This window comes from Gossypium hirsutum, chromosome A08, assembly GCF_007990345.1.
Source record: "Gossypium hirsutum isolate 1008001.06 chromosome A08, Gossypium_hirsutum_v2.1, whole genome shotgun sequence".
NCBI classification, from domain to species: domain Eukaryota; kingdom Viridiplantae; phylum Streptophyta; class Magnoliopsida; order Malvales; family Malvaceae; genus Gossypium; species Gossypium hirsutum.
The window spans coordinates 9,347,636-9,359,051 of NC_053431.1; the positions used below are offsets into that span (position 1 = coordinate 9,347,636).

General features: G+C 37.4%; 1 non-coding gene across 1 annotated transcript; it reads left to right on the plus strand.

Moving 5' to 3' along the window:
- Positions 1-405: 405 nt before the first annotated feature.
- Positions 406-512, plus strand: LOC121205851 (small nucleolar RNA R71). Its single transcript, XR_005900924.1, has one exon. It is a non-coding gene; the product is annotated as a small nucleolar RNA R71 (small nucleolar RNA).
- The last annotated feature ends 10,904 nt before the right edge of the window (positions 513-11,416 follow it).

Sequence of the window (11,416 nt, forward strand, 5' to 3'; positions counted from 1 at the left end):
TTGTTTTGAGATCGAGAATTATTACCCATGTAATTTAATTACTCGTTATCCATGTTGTGGCCATAAGGTTGGTATTCCGAATTGCTTGATCCACCTCCACTTGCTTCGCACTGCATTACTGGGTGAACCTGTAAAGAACTAAAAAAACCATCAGTTTTCTTATTCAAGAGTTCTACCTGATTAGAGATCATGGTGACCGAATCGACATTATAAACATCGGCTATTTTCGTTGGTTTTGTCCTTATGACTTGCCATTGATAGTTATTCAGTGACATCTCCTTTATAAACTCATAAGCATCTTCAGGTGTTTTATTATTGATGGTTCTGCCAGCGGCTACATCAACCATTTGCCGAGTCGAAGGATTCAGGCCATTATGGAACATTTGAACCTGAAGCCAAAGCGGTAACCCATGGTGAGGGCACCTTCTTAGCAAGTCCTTGTATCTCTCTCATGCATCGTAAAAAGTTTCTAAGTCCATCTGCAGAAATGAAGAGATATCATTACGTAATTTGACCATTTTAGCCGGCAGGAAATATTTTACTAGAAATTTTTCGGTCATTTGTTCCCAAGTAGTGATTGACTGTAACACCCCGAACCCGAGACCGACACCGGAGTCGAACACGAGGTGTTAACAGACTTTAAACCCCTTATAAAAAATATTTCCCAGACACTGTCAATCTGCGTAGTAGTCGCTTTAAAAATCATATCTTGAGTTTCACAACTTGAAAATCAGTTTCGTGATTTTTCCCTGAAACTAGACTCATATGCCCATCTACATATTTTTTTCTAGAATTTTTGGTCGGGCTAATTAGTATAGTTTATTAGTCAAAATCTCCCATGTTACAGGGATCGACTACCCTGACCTTTGCGCATTCCGACTTGGATATCTCCTTGTACAGGGCTCCAATACTGATGAAGTTTGTTTCTATAGAAACTAGACTCAGAGAGGAATCTATACATATATGGTATGACTCATAATTATCTCTGGTTAATTTATAATGAATTTCCAAAGTCGGAACAGGGAATCCAGAAACCGTTCTGGCCCTGTCTCACGAGAACCTGAATATCTCTTAACATACTGTCCGTATGATTGTTTAGTTACTTTCCCATGAAAGTAGATTCATCAAGGTTTGTTTACATAATTTATTCACTATTTAATTCCATTCATACTATTTTTAGTGATTTTCCAAATCTACATCACTGCTGCTGTCAGCATCTGCCTTTAAGGTAGACTTTACCTATTTCATGGTTTCCATGATTCAACTAGCCCTTTTTGCATAAATAGCACAATTTATGAAAGTGATTAACCATCCCCGTGGCCAATCCTTGTCAAGCATATCCACACCAAATGATTATAACATTATACTCAAACACATATAAGCCATTTTCGCATGGCTATCCAAAATTTATACAAGTCCAAAGGGTCCACGACCCACAACAAACGGGTAGTCCTATACATGCCATTTCGAAGTTCAACCAAAATTGTACCAAAAGGGGGGGCTTTGATAGTGTGGGTGACTTTGACTTCAAGATCCCGAGTCCGATAGCTGGAGAACCAAATCTATAAAACAAAGGAGAAATGAAACGGAGTAAGCAATTTATGCTTAGTAAGTTTTGAGCAAGGAATTCCAGCACAACAAAAGTATAGCATTCATATAGCTAAACGGATAATTTCATATGCACAAATTTACGATATCGTACTTGCTTCACATTATCAACCCTTATGTACATACACAAAAGATCAACTCAGCCAAAGGCCGGTAGCTCGTTTATCAACTGAGCGAATACTATTTGTAAGGGCTCAACTAAATTCAAGCACATACGAAACATACCTCAATGTTGGGATGTTTCGAGAGTATTAACTGGAATTTTACAGCAAGTTCATTCATTCCCAAATCACGTACCTTCGGAATTTAACCGGATATAGCTCATCGTTCAAATGCCTTCGGGACATAGCCCGGTTATAGTAATTCGCACAAATGCCTTCGGGACTTAACCCGGATTTAGTAACTCGCACAAATGCCTTCGGGACTTAACTCGGATTTAGTAACTCGCACAAATGCCTTCGGGCTTAGCCTGGAATTAGTATCTCGCACAAATGCCTTCGAATCTTAGTCCGGATATTGTCACTTAGCACAAGCCTTCGGGACTTAGCCCGGACAGCATTCAAATAACCATGCACATTTAACAATAAATCATGGCCCATTCGTATTTCATTTTCGTTAGCAAAACTCAAACACAAGACATTTATCATTCTTGCAAATTCGGCTCAATAGCCACACAAAGAGCATGATTTTAATTTGCTCAAAACATGATCTAATCACATCATAATTTAAGCTCTTTTACTCAAGAACTTACCTCGGGTGTTGTCGAACGATTCCGATAGCTATTCGACCACTTTTTCCTTCCCTTTATCGGATTTAGTTCCCCTTTGCTCTTGAGCTTAATTAAACAAATAAATTGATTTAATCATTTGAGCATCGAAAAGAGGAACACAAGGCACTTAGCCCATATTTATACATTAGACATTAAAGTCACATATGTACGGAATCATGAATCAAACTCAACATTTTAGCTAATTTTTCCCCCTTGGCCGAATATGCATGTCTATTTTGGGGCCGATTTCAACACTTAATACATTCTACAAGTATGGTCACTTGTATTGACTAAACACCCTTTTGTTTCAAGTTCAAAACTTGGCTAATACACACATATACACACTAGTAAAGCATCCTCTCCCTTTCCATCAATTTAACACATGCATTGCTCATTAACATGCAAAAGTTATATTCGGCCTTAGCACACAACTTGCTAGCCGATTCTTCTCCATTTAGCAACCAATGCACATATGTGCTCACTCAAAAATGCTAAAAAGGAGGTTCAAGAATCATCAAGCCACCATCACATGCATCATTAACAAGCTTCATATTTAGCATGCAATGGCATTAACACAAACTCCACCTAGGCCGAATCTTAACTCATCCTCATGCCTCATCACCACAACATCAAACATCAACCAAGAATGATGCATCCATGGCCGAGTGTCATTTCCATCACATAGCAAGATTTAGACCATGGGCTAGGTAGAACTCAAGCTAACAACTAAAACATGCATGCATCTCATGGAACATCATCAAACATACCTTAGCCTAGCTACATGCATGGCCGAACCTCTTCAACCTTTCTTCTTCCTTCCTCCTTAAAATTTTTGGCCAAGGATGAACCAAAGGATGAGCATTTTTTTTCTTTGTTTTTTTCTTTCTAGTTTCGGCTAAATGAAGATGAGAAATGATGAACAAAAATTTTCTCCTTTCTTTTCTTTAGCTCACGGCAATGGGGGGGGAAACAACTACACACATTTTTTTTGTATTCATCATACTCCTTTTCATTATTTTATGCCCATGCCCCTTATTTTATTTTTTTCCTACATACCTCACTAGGCCAACATGTTCTCAACATGTTTCCACCCATAGCATGGCCAACCACTAGCTCAAATTTTGGGTAATTTGACATGCAAACCCATCATTTTCACAACATGCATTAATAGACCATTTTAAATTAGCCTATCATATTTTCACCATGTCTCATATCAATCCCTATTTAATAATTTCTCATGCAATTGGCAAAATTGGAGAATGAAACTTCCACATACTCATGTACACACATAATAAGCATAGAATATGGAAATCAATTATTTTTATGACTCGGTTTTGTGGTCCCGAAACCACTTCCCGACTAGGGTCAATTTTGGGCTGTCACATTGACCCTCGTGGTAATGAGACCACTATTTAGCTTTGTTTATCAATGAAAAAGGGAATAAATGAAGACGAATGGCATCACCAGAAACACTATTAATTTTAAATGTATCGCATAGTTCTAAGAAGTTTGCTAAGTGAGCGTTGGGATCCTCATCCTACAAACCATCAAATTGAACAAATTGCTGTATCATTTGAATAGTGTTAGGTTTTAGTTCAAAATTATTTGCAGCTACAGCAGGTCTAACTATACTCGATTCAGTTCCTGTTAAAGAAGGTTTAGCATAATCATACATAGTGCGTGGAGTAGGATTTTGATTAACCACAATTACAGGAGGTAGCTGATTGTCTTGGTTTTCAGCCATCTTTTCGGTTGGGGGTTGAGTATTGTCCTCTTACTCGTTCTCTGTGTATCTTAAGGTTCATCTTATTTCTCTTTGGTTTCTGCGAATTGTGCGATCGATTTCTTCGTCAAAAAGTAGTGGTCCTAACGGTTTCTTCCAGTCATAAACTATAAAAACCTGCCAAGAGAAAGAAAAAGTAAATTAATAAATAATAATAATAATTAAATTAAATTGCAAGAAAAATAAATGGCTAAGGTAATAAAAATTGAGCATTCCTAATATCTTAGTACCCCGGCAACGGCTCCAAAAACTTGATCGCGATTTTCGTGACAGGTAAGTTTTAAATATTTATAATTAATTGTTCTTGAAACTAACTATTATCGCGATGCAGGCAAGTGTACCTATCGAACAGTAGTATAGTTTTAGCAAGACCGGATTGTCAAACCCAAAGGAACTAAAAGTACTAGTAATGACTGTCTTTTTATTATCTAGCCTAAGAATAAGGGGTTTTTGTTTTAACTAACTAATTAACTAATCTATGAATTCACAGAGAATCGAATTGGGGGGTTACTTTTGGAAAACGATTGAATTAAGAAAATACCTAAGGAAAAATCCACCTAGACTGTACTTGTTATTCTGGCTTTGAATCGGACGATTTATTCATTAAACTTGTTCCGTAGAGATCCCTAAGTTATGTTATTATCCCTATTCAAGACTAATAACGTCTAATCCCTAGATTGAATAATTGAGACTTTTCTCTAATTAACACTCTAGGGTTGCATTGACTCGATCTATGGATCCCCTTATTAGGTTTCACCCTAATCCGAAAAACTCTTGTCACCTTATAGGCGCGCAAACAACTCCGCTTAATTATGACAAATGTGCTCTTAGACAGGGTCTATTCCTCCTCTAAATAAGAGCTTATCTTGAATTAGTATCCTGGGATATCAAAACAAGAATTAAGAACAAGTTAAATATTTATCATACAATTCAGAAAATAATAACAATAATCATCTTAGGTTTCATTCCCCTTATGTATTTAGGGGATTTAGTTCATAACTAAAAAAGAAAACATCTCAAAAGAATAATGAATACAAAACATAAAGAAAACCCAAAACTCCTGAGGGGAAATTAAGGGGAGATCTTCAGTCTTGATGGTGACTCCGGCTTCTAAAATGGATCAATCGGCTTCCTTCGAGTAATTCTTTCCTTCCTTTCCATGCCCCCCTTTTTCTCTTCCTTTAAGGCGTATTTATTGGCTTTAGAATGCTTAAAAACCCTCAAAATTTGCCTTTTCCGAATTGGACTCAACTTGGGCTCGGCAGGGACACGCCTGTGTGAATCGTTCTTCGAATCTGCCAAATTGACACAGCAGTGTGGTCTGCCCATGTAAGGAAGTCTAGGCCGTGTTGATTTTGTACTTTGGCCCATTTTTTTCGTTTTTGGCCCATTTCTTGTTCATTTCGCTCTCCTATGCTCTCCTAAGTATAAAACATGAAATTAAAGCATTAGGAGCATCGAATTCACCAATTCTAAGGGAAAATCATCCATGAAATGTGTTAAGCATGGGGTAAAAATATGTATATATTACGGTTTATCAAAACCTGCCAATTCCATAATAGGAGACATGATGATTAGTGATGCACAACTCACATGAGGGTAGTAACAACGCGAAAAAGGCTATAAATATCTAGAAGATGGCTCCCAATGATGATTTTATTCTTGACTTTGTCTAAATTCTCCTGTCTTTATCTTCTTCAATAGTTCAAAGAATGAATAGCCATGGAGGTTCTGCATGGAGCAAACATCATGAGGAAGAAGCTAAGAAAGTAAGGAAATAAACAAACTAGCAAGGATCTTAACTCTTTTATGTAAGTAAGGTAAAGTTGATAAACATTAGAACTATTTTGAGGGTTTTGCATATTTCTAGAAATGGGTTTAAGTTAAAAATGTGGAGTATAACTCATAGTTATTTTTGGTTGTAAGCTACTGTCTGGAGGATGGAAGCTCCTAAGCTCGAGAAAAAGGGATAAGTAATGGAAACTATAAGGATTCAATTGAGTTCCAAACTCTGAACTTGTTATTATGATCTATGTTGTTTAAGCATGTCATGGTTTCATAAGCATGAAACATGAAGCATGAAAATATGCACATACATTGCATAATTGTGGGTAAACCCTAAAGAGATAGAAGAAGTTATGATGGAAAATGGGAAGTGAACTTCTAGTTACCACTTTGGGCGAGACTTCAGATCTTGCGGAGGGAACACTACAGTGTTCAAGCATTAAGATTAGGTGGTGTAAAGGAGGTGATGAGAGGAGGATTCGAGAAATGAAATAGTGGAATAGTATTTACCACGACGGGGGTATCGACTGGTCCTTCGGGGCGACACCATGGCGATGATATATGACATAAGACCATAAATGAAAGAAGTTATGACAGTCTAGATACATGATATGTAACGTAAGAACATGGATGAAAGATGTCATGGGAGCATGGTACATAGTAATGTTAATGGTCTAAGACCATAGATGAAAAACGCCATGGCAGTAAAGTATATGGTTTGAGGTATACAGTGTAAGACCATAGATGAAAGTTGTTATAGCAGTCAAGTATGATAAGTAAGACCATGGATAAAATACTATATAACATCATAAGTTAGTATGCCAGGATAGTGGATCGGTGTAAAACCATGGATGAAATACTCCATGGAACCCACAAAGATAAAGTCTGCTGAGACAATAAACACAAATCAAAGATAGTCTGTCGAGACAGTAAGTACGGATTAGAGATAATTCATCAAGATAATAAACACTGGTGAGTCCGCAAGTTTGTGAGGAATGAGGTCAGAAGGTATAAGACTATAGCTCTGTTATGACATCCCATAGATCCCGTTAGGGAATAAATGCGGAAAGTATACTAGAACCTCAAATGAGTATTATAGGCCTATGCGCCAAGAATGGGAAATTACACAGGTGAACGAGTGTTAAGGAAAGCATAAGTATGGCAAGCGGATTATGAGGTATCTGCCAAAATCATGAGTGTAGTAGGGTTAGCCAATAAGGTAGGGACGAAGACTCAACAAGAATTAGGTAAAGAAAAAGACTGTGTGGAAGCTAGCCTAAGTATGGAAACATAAGAAGGGAAAATGTCCAAGGATCACAAGCAAGGATTCAAGAAAAAGATCCAGCAAGAAGTGCTAAAAGAAGTTGTACCCGGGAAGTGAATCTCATGAAAAGGGAAGGGAGTCTAACTCTCACGATAAAGATACTATCCAAGAGACAGTATGTCTATCAAGACTATTCCTCTATGAAGAAAGTCTAGTTCTAGTATACTGCCACCAAGATAGCCTCGTAGGGAGTAAATGAACAAGTAATATGGCAGGCTCGTATAGCCATATAAATGTTAGCCTATAGGTTCAACAAGTCCAATCGAATTTTACGTATGAGTCCAACGAATTTCCAAGAAAGGGAAGAAATGTGAACGGGTTCCCTAGAGTGGCGAGTTATGCTGATAGACAACACGATATGGGCATGTCAAAAGGACCCTCAGGACTAGCATATGGTAAAAGGGAGTCCACCAAAGTATGGTTCAACCATGGAAGTCTGCCAAGAAAGGTATGTCCTACGGACCCTTAGGTGGAAACGTAAAAAGGGATACCATAGAGGTACAATATGTGAAAATAGGCATATAACCAAGTAAAGTGAAGGCTGGTAAAAACCCTGCATGTTAGGTGTAGGAAAGGAAGAAGGAAAGAAAATGAATAAAGATAGAACTCACAGAAGTGGAAAGGTTTTTGGATTTTGGTTCAAATGGGGAGTTCGAGTAAATGAAGGCTTCAACGTGAGCTGCGTAGCTCAAAAGGTCGGATGGAGCCCGACATCCTGGTAAAGAAATACTCGCCTTGAGCAATCAAGGAGTTAAATTTATTTTAAGTTTATTTTTTATTTTTTACCCTTGTGCGGTAGGGTTTAATTATGATGTGATAAAGGAACTCATTAAGTTCATTTGAACTTACGATAGTGTGCTTATGTTCACAAAACTTGTGAGCATGTTCGAGGGCTCAGAAGAGGGACCAACCCAGATGGGATTGAAACCAGGGATTTTCGATAGATCAAGTCATACACATAAGAATGGGGTACTGATGGAGGTTTCGAATCAGGATCTATAGTAGCAAATCCAGATAGCATACATAGAATCTGGATTTTTAGGACAGATAGTCCTTAGGAAAAGTTTCAAGAATTTCTTTTTAAACAAATAGTCTGGTTAAGAATTGGAACTATAAGAAAGCAAAACATTTAATGGCTTACTTCTTTTGTTTTAAAGGTTACTATTTTTAATTTCATTATTAAATAGTTTTTTTTGGACCGTTTTATAATAATTAAGTTAACAGAACTAAATACAGGTCCATTATGACGCTCCATATCCGAATCTAGTAAACGGGTCGAGCGTAGGGTGTTACATCGAAGGTCCAAAAGAATCAGTGGAATACTTTTTTCCCATGGACTAAAGAATTGCCAAAGTACGCTGGGAGAATTTCCAGATCTGTTAGAGAACCTGGTACGTACCGATCCAATACCTGACACCAGTGCCACAAATCAATATACGACTGTCCCAACTGTAATACAAATTATTTATAACCTTTTGTTTTGTAACACTTGTCTTTTAGTACGATGATGTGTAATCATACTAACTATGAATGTTGACAATCAACACCGAGATGGGAATCCTAGGACTCACTTTCACCATACGTAGAATTATATCAGACATCACATTGGAGTCTAGCCTCAGATGATCCTGACTTACACCTGTAAAGTACGAGTTAAAGTTACACTATTGGCAAAAACGAAGACCTATATCAGGTCACATTATGTCAAATATCAGGTGATCGCATTGCGCACTTAATGCAACACATGTATGTACCGATATACTTCTTTATCATCCAAAAGTTTGTCTTCTTTCAAAAAATTTCATAATTTTCCATTTGCTCCTCTCATCGCACATTGTGCACTTTCTCTCGAATTTCTCCGAATGACATTTTGTGACGTGATAGTTCACGTTGTTCTTGTAGTTGTACCACTTTATTGCAGCAAGAAACGTGTAACACCTCTAAAACTTAACCGTCGCCGGGATAGGTTAAGAGGCATTACCAGACTTGTAACTCAGTTAAGAACAAACATATATCAAATATCATCTCATTTCAATAATTATAAATCATTCATAATCAATATGAACTTAAATTGAGCATACAAAGTCAAAATCATACATTCGGGACTAAATCGATAACATATGAAAGTTTTAGAACTTGGAAAAATTTTCATCTTTTCAAGGGTCACATGCCCGTGTGAATAGGCTGTGTGCCTCACATGGCATTAGGCATGCCCGTGTGTCTAGGCCGTGTCAAAACTGGAGGGTATACTAACTTTAATTCGTAGGATACCCTGGGGGACAAACGGCTGTGTAATGTGACCGTGTGTCACATACGGCTGAGACACATGCCCGTGTCTTTACTCGTGTGGAAAAAAATAAGCCATTTAAATAGCCAATTTGCCACCCCAATTGGATCAAACCTACAAGTACCAAACCAAGCGTATATACACAACAACTTCAGCCAATTTCTATACCAAACCATACATCATCCATGCCATAACATTATCAACCGTTTACATGCTCATAATCTCAACTCAATTGCGCCAAAGAAAAAGACCAAATCATATCAAACATATGGCTTCATAATCTCTAAACTCATGACCAAATCTCATACCAAAACTTGCCAAACTTACCATTTCTCTTAGCCATTCATAAACACATCAAATAGATCATCTTGCATCACATTTCATATATGAAAATCAAAAACATAAACACAACCATATCAAGCCATATCACATGGCTAAATATAGACATTACAAAACCTATCCAAAGTACTTCTAGCCTATACATGTCATACTTTACCATATACAATTTCAAAAGGTACCAAAATGAGATTCGATAGTGTGGTGACGATCCTCGATGATCCCCGAGCTCACAGCAGCTTTGATATCTATAAAACAATGCAAACAAACACAAAGTAAGCTTTCAAAAGCTTAGTAAGCTCGTTCTAAATATTATCAACAGCTTATAAAAAATAAAAGATCAATACATAAACACTTATTAGATCTCAATTCATCTATCAATTCTATGCCAACACAATTCATATGTTTATACCAATCCACGAACTTCGTATACATAATATCATCTACCACATAGGTACCGTACATACCTGAACCTTCCCGTATTTATTCATTTTCATTCTTACTTCCCATTCAAATACATTAACTTTTTTTGAAGTCTTTCCACGCTCTAAGAATTCACTCTGCATTTCGCTCAAGGGTTGAAGAGAGATAGTGCATCAAGCTATTCGCAAAGGCCAACTTGATCCTCTTCCCCAGGGATCCCAGATCGGGGAACCTAGAGGAGCCGCCGACTCCAACTACCATCCATGTATGATCCATACTGGATCTGACCAATCGCCCATCCTACCTCTTTTACGTTCTTGACAGCCCATCTTTGTCTCAGTAGAGTCTTTCAGTGGCATGTTTCTGTCCTCTTCCCCATTACTCAGAAATAGTGAGCCACTGGTTCAGGTACAAGACACTTTCATTACTGCCTGGACAATTAGACACCCAACCCGTAATCGTAACGACCCAATTGCCTCTAAAATATCTTTTAGGCTATGCCCAATGCCCAAGTTGGTCTTATACATGTGACCTGCTATTCGGAAAAGAATTGCAATAGCTAAATGATGGTGTGCAATATCAGTCAACCATAGAACCCCAGTCACTGGATCTAATCCTCCACAAAAAGTAAGAAATTCCGCATATTTTGACCAATTCAAGGTAAAAAATGAGGTTGCTCCCTCGGTAAAACTGGATAAAGTTAAGCTAAAAGATCATGATTCAAGATAAATTCATAGGGAAGTGAGATCTCTTTAGGGTCTACTACAGCAATTAGAAATTGGTTTATCGGTAAAGATACATGTACTTGATGCCCCGCCCAAGAAAGGGACCCAAGCTCCAATAGCCCTACTAAATGGTGTCGAAAATTACACCGAACTGAAAAAAAATTGAACAGCAATTCGAATTTGACCTCCTTGGATTAAATTATTAAATTAAAATTATTAAATAAATTGAAATTAAAAAATTTAAGAATTAAAGAGTCAGTCAAAAAAAGGTATGTTAATTAATCTAAAAAAGGTATGTTAATTAATCAACGGTCCAACTGATCACCACGTCTGTATTGTAAATATGCGGTTACGAATAATCCAGCCAAAGTAATAG